A 22,000-nucleotide genomic window follows, 5' to 3' on the forward strand; every position below is an offset into this window, starting at 1 on the left:
GTGTCAATGTGATGCACCCAACCAGTGTGCCTTTGGGCCACCTGAACCAGATATGAACATGGCTTGTGCTGCTACTGTGGACTGTATTTCAAAGTTTATCCAAATTAGTAAAATCTACAGGCTGATTTATTCATCACTGAATGCAGTATCTCTTAAAGTCTTGGCTTATCTATGTGTCCTAATTTCAAGGAGTAAAAAAAATAAGCATTCGTTGAATTAATACTATTTACAATGAACAGAAAACAAGTATCAGAAAAGGCCTGGAGATGCAGTATAGTTCTCAAGTCTAAATTCTAAATGCCTTAATACAATTTTAAAGCCTTGCCAAGAGCCATAACTCTTATCCCCCTGCCATTTTCTCTGATTCGGCCACTACCTGAAATTTGGTTCACTTTTTTTTCCTGACTGCGCTATGTTTATGTATCTCTCACCTTTTTCTCATGCCTTTCTCCTTTTACGGGGTTGCCATTTAAAGTAAAGTTAAATACAGACAACTTAGCAAGTCTGTGATCAACCTCACAAGCCTTGGGGATTAATAGTAGAAAAGTCTGATGCAGTTGTAAGTCTTCTAGGTAGAAATCAAATCATAAATTTTTATAAGGATTTAAAGTCAATTCTTTGATTATCTTTAGAGAGATTTCTGTTTCAATGCAATGCCTATCAAAATATCATTGACATTTTTCACAGAGCTGGAACAAATAATCCTAAAATTTGTATGGAACCAGAAAAGATGCTGAATTGCTAGAGGATTACTGAGAAAGAAAACCAAAACTGATGGCATCACAATGCCTGACTTCAAGCTATATTACAAAGCTGTGATCATCAAGACAGTATGGTACCGGCACAAAAACAGACACACAGATCAATAGAATATATAACCCAGAAATGGACTGTCAGCTCTATGGTCAACTAATCTTTTTTTTTAATTTTTTTAAAATTTTTATTTATTTATGATAGTCACACAGAGAGAGAGAGGCAGAGACACAGGCAGAGGGAGAAGCAGGCTCCATGCACCGGGAGCCCGACGTGGGATTCGATCCTGGGTCTCCAGGATCACGCCCCAGGCCAAAGGCAGGTGCCAAACCACTGCGCCACCCTAATCTTCAACAAAGCAGGAAAGAATATCCAATGGATAAAAGACAGTTTCTCCAAGCCACATGTAGAAGAATGAAACTGGACCATTTTCTTACATCATACACAAAGATAAACTCAAAATGGATGGAAGACCTAAATGTAAGATAGGAATCCATCAAAATCCTAGAGGAGAACAGAGGCAGCAACCCTTTTGACCTTGGCTACAGCAATTTCTTGATAGACACGTCACCAAGAGCAAGGGAAACAAAACCAAAAGTTAACTATTGGGACTTCATCAAGATTAAGAGCTTCTGCACAGCTAAAGAAACAGTCAACAAAACTAAAAGGCAACCTCCAGAATAGGAGAAGATAGTTGTAAATAACATATTAGATAAACAGCTAGTGTCTAAGATCTATAAAGAATTTATCAAATTCAACATTCAAAGAACAAAGAATCTAGTCAAGAAATGGGCAGAAGAGATGAGCAGACATATTTCTCCAAAAGAAGACATTTCTCCAAAGAAGACATATACATGGCTAACAGACACAACAAAAATGTTCCATATCACTTCTTATCAGGGAAATACAAATCAAAACCACAATGAGATCCCACCTCACACCAGTGAGAATGGCTAAAATTAACAAGACAGGAAACAACAAATGTTGGTGAGGATGTGGAAAAGGGGAACCTTTTATACTTTGGTAGGAATCCACGCTGGTACAGCCGCTCTGGAAAACTTCCTCAAGAAGTTAAAAATAGAGCTACCCTACAACCCAGCAATTGCACTACTAGGAATTTACACCCAAAAAATACAGATGTAGTGATCCAAAGGGGCACCTGCACTTCAATGTTCATAGTAGCAATGTCCACAATAGCCACACTGCGGAAAGAACCCAGATATCCATCGTCAGGTGAATGGATAAAGAAGATGTGATCTATATATACAATGGAGTATTGCTCAGCCATCAGAAAGGATGAATACTTACCATTTACATCAATGTGAATGGAATTGGAAGGTATTATGCTGAGTGAAATAAGTCAGCCAGAGAAAGAAAATTATCATATGGTTTCACTCATATGTGGAATATAAGAAACAGTGCAGAGAACCGTAAGGGAAGGGAGGGAAAACTGAATGAGAAGTCATCACAGAGGGGGAAAAAAACCATTAGAGGCTCTTTGCTATAGGAAACAAACTGAGGGGGCAACCTGGGTGGCTCAGGGGTTCAGCGCTGCCTTCAGCCCAGGGGGTGATCCTGGAGACCCGGGATTGAGTCCCATGTCCGGCTCCCTGCATGGAGCCTGCTTCTCCCTCTGCCTGTGTCTCTGCCTCTCTCTCTCTTTCTCTGTCTCTCATGAATAAATAAATAAAATTAAAAAAAAAAAACTGAGGGTTAATGGAGGGGAGGTGTGTAGGGTGGTGGGGGAATTGGATGATGGGCACTGGGTCTTATACCCAACTGATGAATCATTACACACTACATCTGAAATGAAGTATGTACTTTATATTGGCTAATTGAATTTAAATCTTAAAAATAATAAAAAATAAACAAGTCGTCTATACATAATCTTGTTTTAAATTCTCCTAGAGGGAGAAAGTCATAAGGAAGAGCAAGTAACACCTGAATGTCATTTAGTCAGGAAACCAAGAGGAGCCACTTTCAAGAAGGGGAGAGGTGTGAAAGAACAACGGGAGACAGGAAAGATGACCATGGTGAGGCCTGAACATCAGGTGAAGACACTGAGAATTAGCCTGAGCACTGGTGGTTTCAATCTCTGTTCAGAAACTCGGGGACCTCTGGATGTGTCTCAGAAACTATCTTGAGGGAGGAGGCAGGAATCCCTTCCTCTACCAGGGCAGGTCAACCATTACCTACTGAGTATTTTCATAATAGTACAACTAATTGTGTTGTTAATTTACATATAGAGACTCAAAATCCTTTACTCCTCCTTGTTCTGAGCTATATTTAAATGGATCCAAACACAAACCAGATAAATACATTCAGAGGACTGGTCATTCAATTTATTCCAAGTAAGCATCAAAATATGCCTTGTTTTACTACTTGATTTGGTTCCACGCAAAAATTCTTCTATCGTCTTAAATATTCTATCTCTTACATTATAAATTAAGTTATAATGGAAGTTATCAATATAGGAAGACAATCACTGGGAAAGGTTTTGAGTGTGGTGCAATCTTTAAAAAAAAAAAGGCTTATTTGAGAGAGAGAATCTTTAGTGAACCCCTGGACTTGGGGTTCAACGAGGGGCTTGATTCCAGGACCCAGAGATCATGACCCAAGCTGAAAACAATAGACACCCAACTGACTGCACCATCCAGGTGCCCCTAGTATGGTACAATCTTGAGAGAACTCCAAGTTACTATAATTAGTCTAAGGAAATTTTCCATATTAAAAACAAAAAAAAAATCTACCTTCAATTCAGAGAACTCGCAGAATATCTTTGATTTATGACTTTAGCCACCTTCTAGAAACTTGGTGTCACACCTTACATGCACATACATGCACATGTAATACGACTATGCAGTGTGTTTTTATTTTCAATATATATTTGATCATTTTTCCTTCTCTAAGTAGCCGTCCCAGGAACATATTTGAAGCTCTGTAATTGTTTGCTCCTTATAATTACCATAGGTCTAGAAATTTTAAAAAGCATTGTTTTTATTAATATTTAACATTTTTAATGAGACAGATTCTCTTCTATAAAAAAGCAATTTTAAAAAGTTGTCTTGCTGGATGCCTGAGACACAGAGTAGATAGACTTTTAAGGTCTGTCTCTCTAATCCTTATGTCTCTTACTACTGTCTTAGAGTCCTCAGGTCCAAATGTTGAAACAAAATTTAGGTTAATTATGGGAGAGCTAATAATTATATTTATAATAAACAGAATTAAGATGAATTACTGTGAAAGAAGACTTTAATGTCTGTCCAGTACCTTCATCTCAATGACAACTAAGGATCTGCTACTTTTCCCTAACTGCCTCTGGGCTTAAGGTTAAGGGGGAAAAAAGGAGAAAAATTCAGTCCACAACTGTACCACCAACTAAAAATAATACCAGTTGGATTACAGACCAAAATTCTGGAATTATCAAAGTTTTAGAAGAAAGCATAGGAGAAAAAATTTTAATTTGGTTTAGACAACAATTTCTTAGATACAACATAAAAAATACAATCTAAGTGAAAAAAATGACAGACCATCAAAATTAAGAACTCCTGCTCTTTTTAAGACCCAAGGAATAAGAAACTACATAGAGAAAATATTTGCAAATTACATATCTGTAAGAGGACTTGCATCCAGAAAATAAGACCACTTTCAAAAACCAATAATAACAAGTAACGCAAATACAAAGCATACAAATGATTCACACAGACATTGCATCCAAGGAGACACAGCGATGATAAAAAAACACACATTCAATTATCTTGAGCCATTTGGGAAATTCAAGTGAAAACCACAAGATAACACTGTATACTTACAAGAATATCTGAGAAAAAGAAATCAGACTTAGCACCACCTTCAATCCTCCCAAAAAGAAGACAGAGTACACAATTCTATTGATTCCAAATTGTAGAAAATGGAAGATAATCTATAGTACAACTGAGGGCTGTTGTGTGTGTGTGTGTGTGTGTGTGTGTGTGTGTGTGTGTGTAAATTTCCTTCTCTGTGTCCCATTCCTGTACCTACCAAGGCAGAACCTTTGCCCAATGTGATAGCAAGAGGATGATGAAATCAGTCACATGTGCTTTGGGTCTTTGGGCCTGACCTCTGTACATTAGCTAGAGTTGAAGGTGCCACAGCTCCAAGAGGCCAAACCCCTTTGATATGTAAGCCACAACCTGATGGCCCTCCCAATCACAGGGAGCCTGGCCAGAGTCTTACTACTGTCCATTATTGACCATGTAGAATGGAATAAGACTGTCCACAACTGGGATTTTATTTTCCCTTTGGTTAAAATGGTGCTATTACTCCTCCCGTCGCCTTCAAAATTATGTTGGATATTGCTGTGAGAATAGAAAGAAAATCCCTTGATCTATCAAGATGAGTAAGTTTTCCCCAGGATCAGCATGCCTTGGTTTCTCAAATGACAGAAATCACCAAAAATTCTTTTACATATTGCGGGCACTTCAGCTGTATACTTTTATGCTCATTTAATTATTTCTATATCTTCATGAACATGTTATTGATTGCAGCTTCATTGAAACTTCTAGGGAAATAAAACACAATTCTACATTCCCAAATGGCTTACTCATCCTAACTTTTAGCATCTCTCTCTTTTTTGCTGCCCTTCTTCAAATCCCTCTACCCAGATGCATCCTGGAAGAGTTTGCTTTTATACATCTAAATCTTTTGATAATTTTATTCAAGAAGGTATTCAGAGATGAAGTTTAAATGAAAGCACCAATGTTTTCCTTAGTTCTATCTAGGAGTGTCAACATTCACTCATGTTCTGAAAGTCAAATGTGAAATGTGGCATATGAAGCCACATGTGCCATCAAAAGATCTCTCTTGTCAGTCCTGAAGCCATGAACCAAGAGCTGATTAAACACATTGTAAGTGCTACAAAGGCTGTTACTTACTACAAGAAAGCTGGCATTGTCGTTTGCAAGACTTTCCTTTATTAGCCTCAGATTCCTCTTTAGTGAAACTCAGGTTGCTCCTTGACAGTAGCCTTGTGACAAATAAAAGCAAATGGAGCATATATCAGCCGTGCAGACAGCACAAAGTATGCACCATTGTGCATGAGTGTGCTCTGGCTACTGGCACCTGGTATGCATAACTCTTGGCTCTGAAGAGCTGTAACCTAGTAGGAAGGCAAGAAAAAGCAAAATAAATGCACAGAGGAACAAAAACTGGGTTACATGTGGTGCCATTGAAGCCAAGGGCATCAGTTCTGCAATCAACTTCCCTTTGTTCATATCAAAAACCCTCCATTTGCAGGCTGAGTGAACTCGGTTATGTAATTCTTATATCTCAATTTTCCCAAATGTAAAGTAAAATAAGAGTATTATCTAATTCATAGAATTTTTATAAGGATCAAGTAAACGAATGCATAGAAATGCTTAGAACAATGCCTGGCAAAGAGCGCTCAGTAAGCGTAAGCTGTTAACCACACTTACCGAGGCAAAACAACCAACGCAATCTTCAGTAAGATCTGACTCATTTTAATTTTTGGTTCTAAAATGCATTTCATCTAAGCCCCCTTGCCTTCCATGAGCAGGCCCTCAGCTACCTCTTTAGCCTGTCCTGGACCCCTTGTTACTGTAACTTATATTCTGCGTCCATTCAATCACTTGCTATACTCTAACCTGCCTTTCTCTGCAAGGAAGGTGTTTTCTATAGACATTCAAAAAGAGGGAAATTTGGTAACACATAGTGAAGCAGACAGGTATGCGAGCTCAAGAGGGAGGAAGGTCACCTGTCACCCGCACAACCCTGTAGGTTGGTCTTCAGTCCTTAGGGAATCTGTCACACGTTTCTCCAACTCAGAGATCTAATTTCATCAGCCCAGTGCAAATGGGTACCAGTCTGAGAATCAGATCTATCAACATACTATAGTGTGCTAAAGAATAGCTCCAAAGTTATCAGGTCCTAAGCCCTGGAACTGTGCCTAGCACCCAATAGATTCTAAAACAATGTTTGCCACATTCCTCTTGGTTGTAAAATAAGCCTCCTCATATAATTTTCAGGCCAATGAACCAATTTAAATCTCAATCATATCAAAGTGTATGGCCACTAACTATGCAAATGCTCTCCCTCAGCCTTTGTTTCCCACTTTCTTGCGTCTTTTGCCTTCCAGAACATTTTCTACCATCTCCACTTGTTCTTCACACCTCCTTCCCCCTTTTAGCTTCCTCACACACCCACACCCTGCATCCTCCACCCCAGCTGGCTGCCTGCCACTTGAGAGGCTCCTATGGAACCACCAGCTCTCTGTCCACCTCCCAAGTGCCGCCTTCCTCACCATTACCCAAGGAAACAGCTCTCAAAATACCCAGTAGAAGTGCTGCTGACACTTGGAGTCTGCCTTCAATGTTACAGTTTCAAAAAAAACAAAAACAAAACCAAAACAAAATAAACAATTAAAAAAAAAAAACCCTTAAAATATGGGGCCTGGAATTACTTCTTTTCATTTGCATGATAATGGACTCTAAAATGTCTCAGGAAAATAACTTCAAGGCTAATGGTCATGGATATTGGTTTTTCAGAAGGAAGTGAATATCACAAGAAAATATACAACATAATTAATTGTAGCTGAACAGACATGTAAGCCAGTCTACAATACTAAATATACAAAAAGCTAAAAAGGCACCATACTAAGGAAAGTTATTTTCCACAGTAAAGAAAAAAACATTGTAGTCATGGTTCTTATAACGAACTTACTAGATTCCTTCAACCCGTTTCAGTATACATACAGCATAAATAACATATGTTGAGTAGCAGATAGGCCTTGGTAATGCCAATGTTTTTGTAAAATTTCTAATTAAAATCTATCTTTCAGGGTTGCACGATATTTATGTGTATCTAATGTCTTTTTGTCATGGTGTCCATCTATCTCACTAAATAGCTCTTGTTAAATTAGTTAGCATTAGGTTCCCATGTTCAGTTTTCCTACATTTTAATGCATTTTATCTCAACCAAGTATCTTTCAGGAGCATTAGAGGGATATGAATATATTTTGTGCTACTACTTGATAATACTTCCACTTGGTTATCTATTAGAAATCTGATAACTTCACTTGTGTAAAATTTAAACCCTGACTTTCTCCACTAAAAGCAAACAAAAACTGACTCTCAACCATGGGCTTCCTCTTCTCAATTAACTGGAACTCAAATTTCCAGTATTTCAAGTTCCAAACCCCACAGTCATCCTTGACTCCTTTCTCTCACACATCATGCCTCCAATCTATTAGCACTGCTATGAAAATATATCCAGAATCCAACCACCTTTCACCTATTCACTTACTATTACCCTGGTCTGAGCCACCAGCCACTCTGGCCTATATTTATGATGCGATTATATCACACTTTTGTTCCTTGAATATCTCTTTCGCAGATGGCATGCAGAAGTAACCTTTAAAAATATGTCAGGGGACTTCTGGTGATGATGCCAGAATAGGAGGATCCTAGGCTCACCTCTTCCCACAGTTACACCTAAGTAACACCCACAGAAGAGAAAATAAACTAGAAAATGTCCTGAAGATTGGCAAGACTCTCCACAGCTAAATGTAGAGAAGATGCTACATCAAAGAGGATTAGAAAGGTGAAGATGTGACTGGGAGCTAACTGACCATAGGATTATATGCGGGAGAGAAGGACATCTCAGGCGAGGAGAAAGGAGAGGAGCAGACCCCACAGCAGGGACCCCAGGTATGGGGAACCAGCACTAGGAAGATAAATCCCTGTATCACTGGACTTTTGAAAAATAAAGAGGCCTAACTTTGCAAGTTCTTACAATCAGTGGGGCTTACTAGCCAGAACTTCAAAAATCAGTGGCTTCACTCTGGGAGAGCCTAGAGAACAATAGGAAATGGAGTCCTCACCTGAAAAGAGACAGCACAATTAATAACCCAACAGAGATAAAGCACAGAAACAGCAGTCGGAAAAATGCCTGGGGTATATAGGAAGTACATTTATTTACTGATCTCAGAGGATGTGCTGGAGGGGCTGGGATCTTTAGGAAACCTCTCTAAGAACAAAAGAACCGGCAGGCACTATTTCTCTCCCCTGCCCCCCAAACCTAGATACACTGACACCTGCAGGAACCAACAGAGGGCAAACACTCTCCATCTAGCTTGCTAACAGCAGGCCTTGCTCCTGCAGGTTAGATTGACCCCCTCTATCTTGTCCTGGGCAGGTTTCCCGGGGAAGCTGCAGGTCCCCTTCTGCAGCAGACAGGCCCAGAACTTGCTGGCACCCTACACTCCACCCCTTCCCTCTCCTGTAGACACACTCCCTCCAACATGCCCTTGGCAGGAGACCATCCAAAGAGGTGCCAAAACCTGTCAGAGTGCAAAGCAATTCTAAAAGGGTCAGCACTACTCAAAAGTGACTCCTGCCCTGAGGAGAGGGAAGGATAACCACAAATGCCAGACTATCACCCCAGCAGTGGGCTGGGGGCAGATACCTGGTCTGATTGCAGGCTCTGCCAACCAACAAAAGCTTCTCTGGGGGCAACAGAGGGAGCGTGCCCTGCACTCTGCTCTTGTGTAGCTCTAGCAAGCACCTGGTCTGATTCAATTCAAACCTAAGGCAGCCCCAACATGACCCACTAACACAATGACCACATCCTACCCACAACCGGCAAGGTGGGCCATTGCAAATTAGTGGACTGAAAGCAAATGTGGCTCAGCTATAACAGCAGGATGCAGAAACACATAGAGGAGACATCTCTGAAGCACCAGTTTCTGGTGAACATGGGGTATTATACTGCAGGGTTCCACAGGACTCTTTCTACAGAAGACCAGTACGTTCAAGATCAGTATACATAGCAGAATTTTCTAATGGATAAAAACAGGTACAGAGAGTAATATAAAATAATGAGACAGTGGAATATGTCCCAAATGTAAGAAAAGGACAAAATAAGCAAGAGAGCTAAAAGAAATACAGATAAGAAACATGCTTGAGGGGCACCTGGGTGGCTCAGTGATTGAGCATCTGCCTTTGGCTCAGGTCATGATCCGGGGTCCTGGGATTGAGTCCTGCATCAGGCTCCCCACAGGGAGCCTGCTTCTTTGTCTGCCTATGTCTCTGCCTCTGTCTCTCTCATGAATAAGTAAATAAAATATTTTTTAAAAGGAAAGAAACATGCTTGACTGAGAATTTAAAATAATGGTCATAATGGTCCCTGGACTTCAGGAATGAGCTGAGTGAGACCCTTAATGAAGAGATGGAAAAGAACCAATTGGAAGTGAAGAACTCAATAAATATTTTTTTTAAAAGAACTCAATAAACAAAATACACTAGAAATAAGAGTAGTCTAGAGAAAACAGAAGAATAGACCAGTGACCTGGACACCAGATGAATGAAAACTGATCAAGCTAAATGGAAAAAAGTAAAAATAATAAAAAATGAAAAAAAGACTTAGTAACTCAGCAACATCATCTGCATTATAGGGATCCAGGAGGAGAACAAAGAAAAAAGGGGGCAGAAAATTCATTTGGAGAAACAGCTGAAAACTTCCCTAATCTGATATGGATGTCACAGAGAACCCCCAATAAAATCAACCCAAGGAGGTACATACCAAGACATATAGTAACTGAAATGGCAAAAAACAGTGATGGAGAATTCTAGAAGCAGCGAGAGAAAATAGTTACATACAAGGGAAACCTCAAAAGACTCCCAGCTGAATTTTCATGATATATTCAAAGTGCTCAAAGAAGGAAAAAAAAAAAAAAAAACCTATAGCCAAGATACTCTACCCAGCAAGGCTATCATTCAAAATAGAAAGAGAGAGAAAGAGGCTCCCAGACAAACAAAAGTAAAAGGAATTCATGATGATTAAACCAGCCCTATAAGATATGTTAAAGGGACTCTTTGAGTAGAACAACCACTGATAAGAGTAAGAAAAGTAAGAAGCACAAAAGCAGTAAAAAATAAATATATCTGTAAAAATCAGTCAAGGGACAGTCAAGGACTCACAACATGAAAGGAGGTGAAGTATGACACCTATATATGACACCTACACTATATAGGTATATATAGTATACCTATAACACTGACAGGGGAAGGAGTGGAGTATGGAATGGATTCAAATTCAAGTGACTATCAACTTCATATAGACCGCTATATGCAGAAGATGTTATATACAAACCTAATGGTAACTACAAATAAAACCCAATAATAGATCTGCAAAGAATAAAGAGAAAGGAATCCAAGTATATCACTAAAGAAAGTTAACCAATTGTGAGAGAAGACAGCAAGAAGCAGAGAAGAACTATAAAAACAATCATAAGCAAAAAAATGGCACTAAGTACATATCAATAATTACTTTGAATGTAAATGTAACAAATACTCCAATCAAAAGATGTAAGGTGTCAGAATGGATAGAAAAACAAGACCCATGTATATGTTGCCAACAAGAGACTCATTCCAAACCAAGAGACACAAGCAGATTGAAAGTAAAGAGATGGAAAAGCATTTTACATGCAAACAAAAGTGAAGAGAAAGCTGGGGTATCAACACTTATATCAGACAAAATAGACTTTAAGGCAAAGACTATAACAAATAACAAAGAAGGGCACTATATAATCATAAAGGAAATAATCCAACAAGAAGATATAATAATTATATATATATATATATATATATATATATATATATATCCAACATGGGAGAACTCAAATACACAAAAGATCTAATAACAAACAAAAGAAGTAATTGATAGTAATACCAATAACACTAGGGGAATTTAACACCCAAATTACATCAATGGACAGATTATCTGAACAGAAAATCAGCAAGGAAACAATGGCTTTATTTTATTTTATTTTATTTTTTATTTTCTTTAATTTTTATTTATTTATGATAGTCACAGAGAGAGAGAGAGGCAGAGACATAGGCAGAGGGAGAAGCAGGCTCCATGCACCGGGAGCCCAATGCAGGATTCGATCCCAGGTCTCCAGGATCGTGCCCTGGGCCAAAGGCAGGCGCTAAACCGCTGTGCCACCCAGGGATCCCGGAAACAATGGCTTTAATGACACATTGGATTAAATGAATCTAACAGATATATTCTTTTTTTTAAAGATTATTTATTTATTCATGAGAGACACAAAAAGAGAGGCAGGGACACAGGCAGAGGGAGAAGCATTCTCCCTGTTGGGAGCCCAATGCAGGACTCGATTCCAGGACCCCGGGATCACATCCTGAGCTGAAGGTACATGCTCAACCACTGAGCCTCCTAGGAGCCTCTCTAACAGATATATTCAGAACATTTCATCTTAAAACAGTAGAAAACACATTTTTCTCAAGTGAACATGGACCCTTCTCCAGAATGGATCTCATATTAGGCCACAAAACAAGTATCAATGAATTCAAAAAGATCAAAGTCATACCATGCATCTTTTCTAAACACAATACTATAAAACTAGAAATCACTATGAGAAAAAAATCTGGAAAGAGCAAAAATACATGGACATTAGATAACATGCTGCTAGAAAATAAAGGGTTAAACTAGAAATAAACGTGGAAATCAAAAAAGTACATGGAGACAGATGAAAATGAAAATACAACAGTCCCACATCTTTGGGATGCACCAAAAGCACTCCTAGGAGGGAAGTTTATAGCAATACAGGCCTACCTCATGATGCAAGGAAAATCTCAAATAACCTAACCTCAGATATAAAGTAGCTATAAAAAGAACAAACAAAACCCCAAACCAGCTGAAGGAAGGAAATAATAAAGATTAGAGCAGAAATAATAAAAAAAAAAGATAAAAAAGGAATAATCAGTTAGGAGCTGGTTCTTTGAAAAGGTCAACAAAATTGATAAACTTTAAGCCAGATTTACGAGAGAGAGAGAGAGAGAGACTCAAGCAAAATTAGTAATAGAACACTGACACCACAGAAATACGAAGAATTATAAAAGATTATGAAATCATATGCCAACAAGTTGGACAAATTAGAATAAATAGATAAATTCCTAGAAACATACAACAACCTAAAACTGGATCAGGAAGAGGTAGAACATTTGAGCAGACTGATTAGCAGCAATGAAATTGAATCGGGAATCAAACTCTCAACAAACCAAAGTCCAGGACTAGACCCCTTCACAGGTAAATTCTACCAAATAGTTAAAGTGTTAATCTAATCTCAAACTATTTCAAGAATTAGAAGAGGAAGGAAAGCTTGCAAATTCTTTCCATGAGCCCAGCATTATCCTGATACCCAAACCAAATAAATATACCACCAAACCGAATCCAATATATTAAAAGAAAGCCATGACTGAGATTTATTCCTGCAATACAGATGTGGTTCAATACTTGGAGTATACTAAGGTGAGAATACTAATACGTGGAGAATACTAAGGTGAGAACACCTCCTAGTTTATTGGAGATGGATCATAGGATGTCAAATCAATCTGATACATCACATCGTCAAGAGAAATAATAAAAATAGTATGATCATTTCAAAAGATGCAGAAAAAAATGACAAAGTACAACATCCATTCATGATAAAAAAGAAAAAAATTCTCCATAAAGTGGATTTAGAGAAACATACCTCAACATAAGAAAGAAAAATATGAAAAACCCACAGATAACATCATACTCAGTGGGGAAAAACTGAGAGCTTTTCCCCAAGATCAGGAATGAGACAATGATGTTCATTCTCACCACTTTTATTCAACATGGTACTGGAAGTCCTAGCCAGAGCGATCACACAACGAAGAGAAATAAAAGGCATCCAAAGTGGTAAGGAAGAAAAAAAAAAAGTTCATCACTTGCAGAAGACATGATACTATATTCAGGAAATTCTAAAGACTCCACCAAAAGCTACTAGAATAGATAAATGAGTTCAGTAAATTTGCAGAATATAAAATCAATATACAGAAACACCTTGCATTTCTATAATAATAATGAAGTAGCAGAGAAATTAATAAAACAGTTCCAGGGACACCTGGGTGGCTTCTGCCTTGCTCTCAGGGCGTGATCCTGGAGTTTGGGGATCGAGTCCCATATCAGGCTCCCTGAGAGAAGCCTGCTTCTCCCTCTGCCTGTGTCTCTGCTTCTCTCTAGTGTCTCTAATGAATAAAATAATATCTTTTAAAAAATAATAAAAATTAAACAGTTCAATGAACAATTACACCAAAAAATAATAAAGTGTCTAGAAATAAACTTAAGCAAGGAGGTAAAAGACCTGTACTCTGAAACACGAAAATGCTGATGAAAAAAATTGAAGATGACACAAATGGAAAGATGTTCTATGCGCATGGTTTGAGAGAACAAGTATTGTTAAAATGTCTGTAATAACCAAAACAATCTACGAACTTAATAGAATCCCTATCAAAATACCAGCGGTATTTTTCACAGAACTAGAACAAATTATCCTAAGATTTGTATGGAACCACAAAAGATCTCAAATACCCAAATAATCTGGAAAAAGAAAAACAAAACTGAAGCTATCACAGTGCCAGATTTCAAAGATCTACTATGAGCTGTAGTAACCAAAACACTATGGTACTAGTGCAAAACAGACACATAGATCAATGGCACAGAACAGGGAGCCTGGAAGTAAACCCATGATTATGTCATCAATTAATCTTTGACAAAGGAGGCACAAATATGCAATGGGGTAGACTGTCTCTTCAACATATGGTGTCGGGAAAATCAGACATAACCTGCAAAAGAATGAACCTAGACTGCTTTCTTACACCACACACAAAAATAAACTCACAATGGATTAAGGACCTAAATGTGAGACAGGAAACCATAAAAACTCTAGAAAAGAGCACAGGTAGTAATTTGTTTGAGACTGGCCATAGCGACATCTTTCTAGATACATCTCCTGAGGCCAAGGGAAGAAAAGTTAAAAAAAAAAAAAAAAAAAAAAAACTCTTGTGACCACATCAAAATTAAAAGCTTCTGGACCCTAGGATCAGATCTGCAGCTGCTAAGTCCTGCTGCAGAGATGGCACCTGGTACCCAGACCTTCCCGCTAGTCCTGAGGGTGCTGAGCACACAACAAACAGCAGCTGCAACCCCATGTTACCGGCTACCGTAGCACACCTTGGAGCCCAGGGTGCTATCCTAAGCTTGGAGGAATTACTGGTGGCCCCACAAATTAGAGGCCTCATTTTCTAGCCCTTGTTCCCGGGAGCTATCCTGTCTACCAGTCAAGCTTCCAGATGCCCCGAATGGAATACTTCCTGCAGGCATCCAAAGAGGCATGGGCACTACCCAGGAAACTACAACAGGGCTGCCAAACGGAATTCAGTAAACTGGTTCAAACTTTTTCACCTAAGCTGCCTCAAATGTGGTGATACATGAGAATCTTCTTCATTGATCATATGGAATAGATTGAGATACTTTGAAGAGTATCAGAAGCAGCTCTTAGTTTACCTTTTTTGAAATTTCAGAAAACATTCTCCCTTGAGAATAATGATTTCTGAAAAAAAAATACGTGGATAAATTTGCTTTTGAAACATAATATTATGCCACCGTGGACCTGGAAGACATTTTAAAAATGAAAAGCTTATGTATTGCAAAAGGAAAAAACCAACAAAACTTTAAGACAACCTACTGAGGGAGGAGATATTTCCAAATGACCTATCTCATAAAGGGTGAGTATTCAAAATATACAAAGCACTTACACAACTCAACCAAAACCCCCAAGTAATCCAATTAAAAATAGGCAGAAGACATGAGACATTTTCCCAAAGACGACATCCAGATGGCCAACAGTGACATGAGAAGATGCTCAACATCACTCCTCATCAGGGAAATGCAAATCAAAACCACAATGAAGTATTACTTCGTACCTGCAGGGCTAAAATCAGTAACACAAGAAACAACTGTTGGTTGAAGATGTGGAGAAAAAAAACACGTGTGCACTTTGGGTGGGAATGCAAACTGATGCTGCCTATGGAGGTTCCTCAAAATATTTTTAAAAATTACCATACGATCCAGTAATCACACTACTGGATATTAAACCAAAGAATAGGAAAACACTAATTCAAAAACTTATATGCACCCCTATGTTTATTGCAGCATTACAATAGCCAAATTATGGAAGCAGCCCGGGGCCTTTTGTTTTTGTTTGTTTTATATTTTTTTTTAATTGCAGTTCGATTTCCCAACATATAGTATAACACCCAGTGCTCATCCCATCAAGTGCCCTCCTCAGTGCCCGTCACCCAGTCATCTCATCCCCCTGCCCACCTCCCCTTTTACTTCCCCTTGTTCGTTTCCCGGAGTTAGGAGTCTCTCATGGTTTGTCTCCCTCTCTAATTTTTCCCACTCATTTTCCTTCCTTTCCCCTATAATCCCTTTCACTATTTTTTACATTCCTCATATGGGTGAAACCATATGATGATTGTCCTTCTCCGATTGACTTACTTCACTCAGCATAATACGCTCCAGTTCCATCCCCAGTGTCTTTTGACAGATGAATGGATAAAGAACTGGTACTCACGTACAGTGGACTATTACTCAGCCATAAAGAAGAATAGAATCTTGCCATTTCCAACAACTTGATGGATCTAGAGAGCATCGGGCTAAGTGAAATAAATGAGAGAAGGACAAATACCATCTGTTTTCACTCGTGTAATTTAAGTAACAAAACAAATGAACAAAGTAAAAAAGAGACAAAACAAAAAACATACTGTTCACTACAGAGAACAAACTGGTAGCTACCAGAGAGGAGATGCCCTGTGGGATGGATGCAATAAGTAAAGAGGATTAAGATTCTGCTTATTGTGATGGGCACTGAATAATGTGTATTACTGTTAATGCAACACCATCTGTTTATACCATAATTACAATTTTAAGTTCTTTAAATGGTAAAAAAGAAAATATAAGTTATACCATGTCCTACCTTTGCTCAAAACCCTGTTAATTCCTCTCCTTCCCCTTAGAGCGAAAGTGAAAGTCCTTCCAACACCCTATGTATCAGTTTGCTAAATGCTGTAGTAACAAGGGACCACGCAAACAGGGTGGCTTGCACACAGAAATGTATGGTCTCACAGTTCTGGAGCTTTGACGTCTGGGTGCAAGGTGTGGGCAGACTTAGGTTCTTCGAAGGCTGTGAGGAGAACCTGTTCTAGGTCTCTCCCCTGAGTTCGGGCGTTCCTTGGCTTATAGAAGCACCACCCCGGTCTGTGCCTTTATCTTCATGTGGCCCTATGCTGTGTATGTCCATCTCCAAATTTCTCCTCTTCGTAAGGACACCGATCATATTGGGATAAGGGCCCCCTCTGAGCCCAGGATGAAGTCATCTCGACTGATCACACTTCTAAAATGACACTCTCTCCAAGTGAGGTCAATGATCTCGAGTACTCGTGGTTAGAACTCGTACAAATGAATTGGGGGAAGGGGAGAGAATACAATTCATCATACTACGTGGCCCAAAGGCTGTGATCGCAGACCGCCTTCCTTTCTGGGACTCACACATGGCCTTTACCACTGCCTCACTCCATTCCAACCACACTAGCCTCCTTGCTGCCCGTGCACACAGCAGGACGCTCCCCGCTCCATACTTCTGCACCCACCGTCATCTGTGCCTGGGAATGCTCTTCTCTCAAGATGCCTAATTTTGTCAACTTCAAGTCTTTGGCTCCAGAAGTCACTTAATCAATGAGCTGTATGCAAACAACTCTATTCTGAATTCAAACCTAAATTCTACTCCCCTACAACTCAACGCAATCCAATCCTCTTTACCTTGCTCTGTCTTTCTTTCCATAGTGCTTATCACCTTCTAACATGTAACCTACTGTTCATTATGTTTATTGTGTTTGTCTTCTCACAGTGAAATGTAAACTCCTTGAGGGGAAGCATTTCTGTGTTACTCACTGATGTATTCCAAAAACCCAGACCAGTACCTGAAGCGGAGTAAGCCGTCAAAAAATGTGTTAAACTGTGTGACCTGGTACAGCCACTCTGGAAAAGAGTGTGGAGGCTCCTCAAAGAGTTAAAAATAGACCTGCCCTACGACCCAGCAATTGTACTGCTGGGGATTTACCCCAAAGATACAGATGCAGTGAAATGCTGGGACACCTGCACCCAGGTGTTCATAGCAGCAATGTCCACAATAGCCACACTGTGGAAGGAGCCTCGGTGTCCATTGAAAGATGAATGGATAAAAAATAAATAAATAAATAAAAAAGAAGAAAGATGAATGGATAAAGAAGCTGTGGTCTATGTATACAGTGGAATATTCCTCAGCCATTAGAAACGACAAATACCCACCATTTGCTTCAACGTGGATGGACCTGGAGGGTATTATGCTGAGTGAAGTAAGTCAATCGGAGAAGGACAAACATTATATGGTTTCATTCACTATAAAAAGTAGTGAAAAGGAATAAAGGGGAAAGGAGAAAAAATAAGTGGGAAATATCAGAAAGGGAAACAAACCATGAGAGACTCCTAGCTCTGGGAAACAAACAAGGGGTAGTGGAAGGGGAAGTGGGCAGGGGGATGGAGTGACTGGGTGATGGGCACTGAGGGGTGCACTTAATGGGATGAGCACTGGGTGTTATGCTATATGTTGCCAAATTGAACTCCAATAAAAAGAATTTTTTTAAAAAAATGTGTTAAATGGACAAATTGTCAATTCACAAATTCCTCTGATTCGTAAGGGAAGTCATCAACGGGTCAGAGCTCTTTAGGGATTCGGAACTAGGGAGGCATGCAATTGTTCAGCTGGAACCTATGACGCTGGCAGAACCCAGGAAGCAGCCCTATCGGCAAAAAGTAGAGGGTGTATCTGCCAGAAACAAACCTGATCAATACAGACAAGGGAAAGCCATCAAACACTGTAGCCTGAAAACCCACTTCATTATTTCTGTTTAGCATTCTGAATTAACCATCTTGCCTCTGTAGATAGTCAGAAATTCTCACTTCACGATAATTCCTCACTTCATTTTGGGCTGTGTAGGTATCAAAAATCCTGGAAGTGAGGTATTTTCATTAAAACGTGTGAAGAGAATCCCACTACAATAGGCCACAATGCAATATCCATAATTGCCCTTCATGATGTGACACTCCTTGCTCTGGGAAGCCACGTGCAGGTAACGAAATTTTATTTTAAGCAAAATGTTCTTCAGAAGAAAAACAAATCCAGGAAAATGGAAAGTAGATGGCTTTCTTAGTGGTTTTTTTTTTGTTTGTTTGTTTGTTTGTTTATGTTCTTGATGTACGAAGACTCAGGACTGACTCAGACCCAGCAGTCTTGCATTTGCAGTTTGTGGGTCCCTCAGAGCTAATGTTTTCCTAGTACCTTTGGAGACTCTGCATGGAGTCACCCACACTCTCACCTGCTTTCTTGTGATGAGCAGCATCCTTTTCTGAGATGATGGAGCAGATTTCAGAAGCAGACTTTCCTGAAATCTGGCTGCTTTTGTGTCCCTAAGTTCCAGGAGATACCTCAGCATCATTATAATGCATCTGCTCCTCCGTTTAAGCGAAGAGCTATTTCCAACCAAACATATGTGTCTGACATCTGCTTTCCACAGCTTAGACTATATGGACGGTTCTTCCTTGGTGTAATTTTCCAGTATGTGACATACACTCTCTCCTCCATAGTAAGAGTCAGTCCTCTTAAAACTATTCTTATTAACAGGGGATATTTACAGGCCCAGGAGTGAGGCTTCGACTGCAGAAGAGCCGTAAGCCAGGAAATAGGCAAAAAGATTCACGGTGCATATGCACAGCTTCTTCAAACAAAATTCTCACATGTAATATAGGTCTTTAAAAATTTTAAATATGCGTATTCTATCACTAGGATAACTAAAAAGTCACACTGCCTCAATAGAGACATTTATATTACACTCCGGTTTTCAAATAGGAGTGTACGCAATATCCCCAGGTCACTGAATTTTTTGTGGCTCATTGATTTCTTTGGTTCATTCACACGACATCTGCGAAAATTACTACTATCGTTCTCTTAGTGCATAGTTTCAGCCTTCTAATTTTCCAACACATTATTCAAACCCTAGCTTTAACGGTCACTTGAAAAAAGCCAATTCTTTCTTTCTGAAATCAATCAGCCTCCCACTCCACCCCCTCTCTCTTATTGACAGAGAACATACACATAGTTTTACAAAATAAGGAAAAGGAAGCCTGAATTAAGTAAATATTTATATAAACACTATCACCCAGGAGGTTTTGGAGCCTCTAAACAATCTGTGCTTTTACTGCATTTCATCGTCAGAGGTAGTAGCCGAGGTAGCATAAATGTATCCCATGCAAAAGCTCTTATGTCCTGCCCCCCACTCCTACCCACCCAATTCCTCCAAAGAGCCTTCTCCTTCTTTCCCTTTGGGGTAGACGCAGCAAACAAGGCAAGCATGTTTAAGGAGGAGGGAGTGCTACAGAAAGGTGGTAGAGAAGGGTGGGGGTTCCGTGACAGAGGCAGACTGAGCAATACCTGCACACTACGACCACCTTCCTATTTCAAGACCCCTTGCCATGGACCCATTTGTTTATTCGACACAGTTACTGATGACAGAGTACATTAGGCTCTGACTGTAGACTCAGAGAGAAGTCAAACAATGGCAAGCGGGGCATCATACATCAGTTTTAAGCGTGATGAGCATTACACAGAAATGTGTGAGTGTGCCAAACGCAGCAGGAGAACCACATCGAGGGGCCCTGTGCTCACAGGGCATGCTCTCGCTTTGATTGTCAAAAGCGCCTCTGTCCACAGGGCCGCATTAGTGCTGGGATGTCTTACATCATGGACGAGGAGAACCAGAAAGGCCTAAGGATTCACCTGAAGCTGTAAGGCTTGTCATTCACGGAACCAGACCTCGCTATGACCAACCGGCCTGGTTTACCTGCAACGGAGAAGTTTCCCAGGCCACAGAACTTCCAGTTTGGGACAAAGTAGAACAGCTGTTCACTTTACCAGAGCCCAGATTTCCTAAATCCATTTCATGTTCTCTTCCCGATCCACCATTATGTATAATATTTTTTGTTGTTGTTAAGTTTGCTGTTTTAGATGATGGGGTTTTCCAGGCATTGCCAATACACTCAACGTGTGCTGGGGTCAATTGGGAATAGAAGAAATAAAACCTCCAGCAACTAATGAAAGAAAAAAAATCAGTGTACCCAACATACTGTCTACTATTTTGGCAGATCTTATTGTCTAATATTTTTATTATCAATAACTTCTATATATATATATATAATATAATGCATTCTATTATAAATAGAATTAGCAGTCTCCTGACAAGGCAACACATTGATGGCAGGGATTCAATCGAAACCCAAATGTATACATTACAATCTTTCATGCTGACCACAGCATTGAGATTATCTACTCCGTATTAGATCTTCCTCATGTTTTAAGTCATTGTCTGGCTTCAGAGTTTTCTATCTTCAAAGACAGTCATTTTATCTAATCATCTATTTTATCTGTTTCCTGATGTCTTCTGCTTCGTTAACAATTTCCTACAGTTTCTCAGAGTTCTTCTTGGAAGGAAGGACGAGATAATCAAGAACTTGAGCCCTGACATCAGGGCATGGACTTAAGCGCTATGCCACTTTCTTCTTGTGTGACTTGGGGAAGAAATGCTGCTCTATACTTCAGATTCCTCATCTGTAAAATGTAAATAATCATAGTACTATTTTATAGAGTAGTTCTAAGGATTCAATAATTATATACATCTGGAAGACCTAAAACACTTCCAGCACAAAGTATATGGTTAGTAGGTGTTGACTAATATTATTTTCATATATAGTTCAATATTTTTTATTCTAAGACTCTAGGTTATAACTCTAAGGTTTTTTTTAGATTTATTTATTTATTTATTTATTTATTTATTTATTTATTTATTTATGATAGACAGAGAGAGAGAGAGAGAGAGAGAGGCAGAGACGCAGGAGGAGGGAGAACAGGCTCCATGCCGGGAGCCCGACGTGGGATTCGATCCAGGGACTCCAGGTTCACGCCCTGGGCCAAAGGCAGGCGCTAAACCGCTGAGCCACCCAGGGATTCCCTAACTCTAAGATTTTTAAATCAGAAATAAACACGTCCTAGAAATATTTACACTAATTTTAAATAGTTGATGCCAACTTAATGTTATTTTTGTTAAGAAAATATGATTCCCTTCACACAGGGTGGGGATGCTTACTAGTACGGACAAGGCTATTTAGGTCTAGAACTCAAGAGAGACTTGGGTGGATGGGCAGTGGTCTTGGAACTAGAAGAAAATGGCCTTCTAGCTCTAGTTCGTAGATCTAGAAGGAAAGAGATCCCAGA

General features: G+C 39.4%; 1 pseudogene; it reads left to right on the forward strand.

Annotated features, from left to right (window-relative positions):
- LOC129516329 (proteinase-activated receptor 2-like) overlaps nucleotides 1–22,000 on the forward strand; it is a 164,973-nt pseudogene that overhangs the window by 139,332 nt on the left and 3,641 nt on the right.

Source organism: Nyctereutes procyonoides, unplaced genomic scaffold (genome assembly GCF_905146905.1).
Source record: "Nyctereutes procyonoides isolate TBG_1078 unplaced genomic scaffold, NYPRO_anot_genome, whole genome shotgun sequence".
Classification (NCBI taxonomy): Eukaryota; Metazoa; Chordata; class Mammalia; order Carnivora; family Canidae; genus Nyctereutes; species Nyctereutes procyonoides.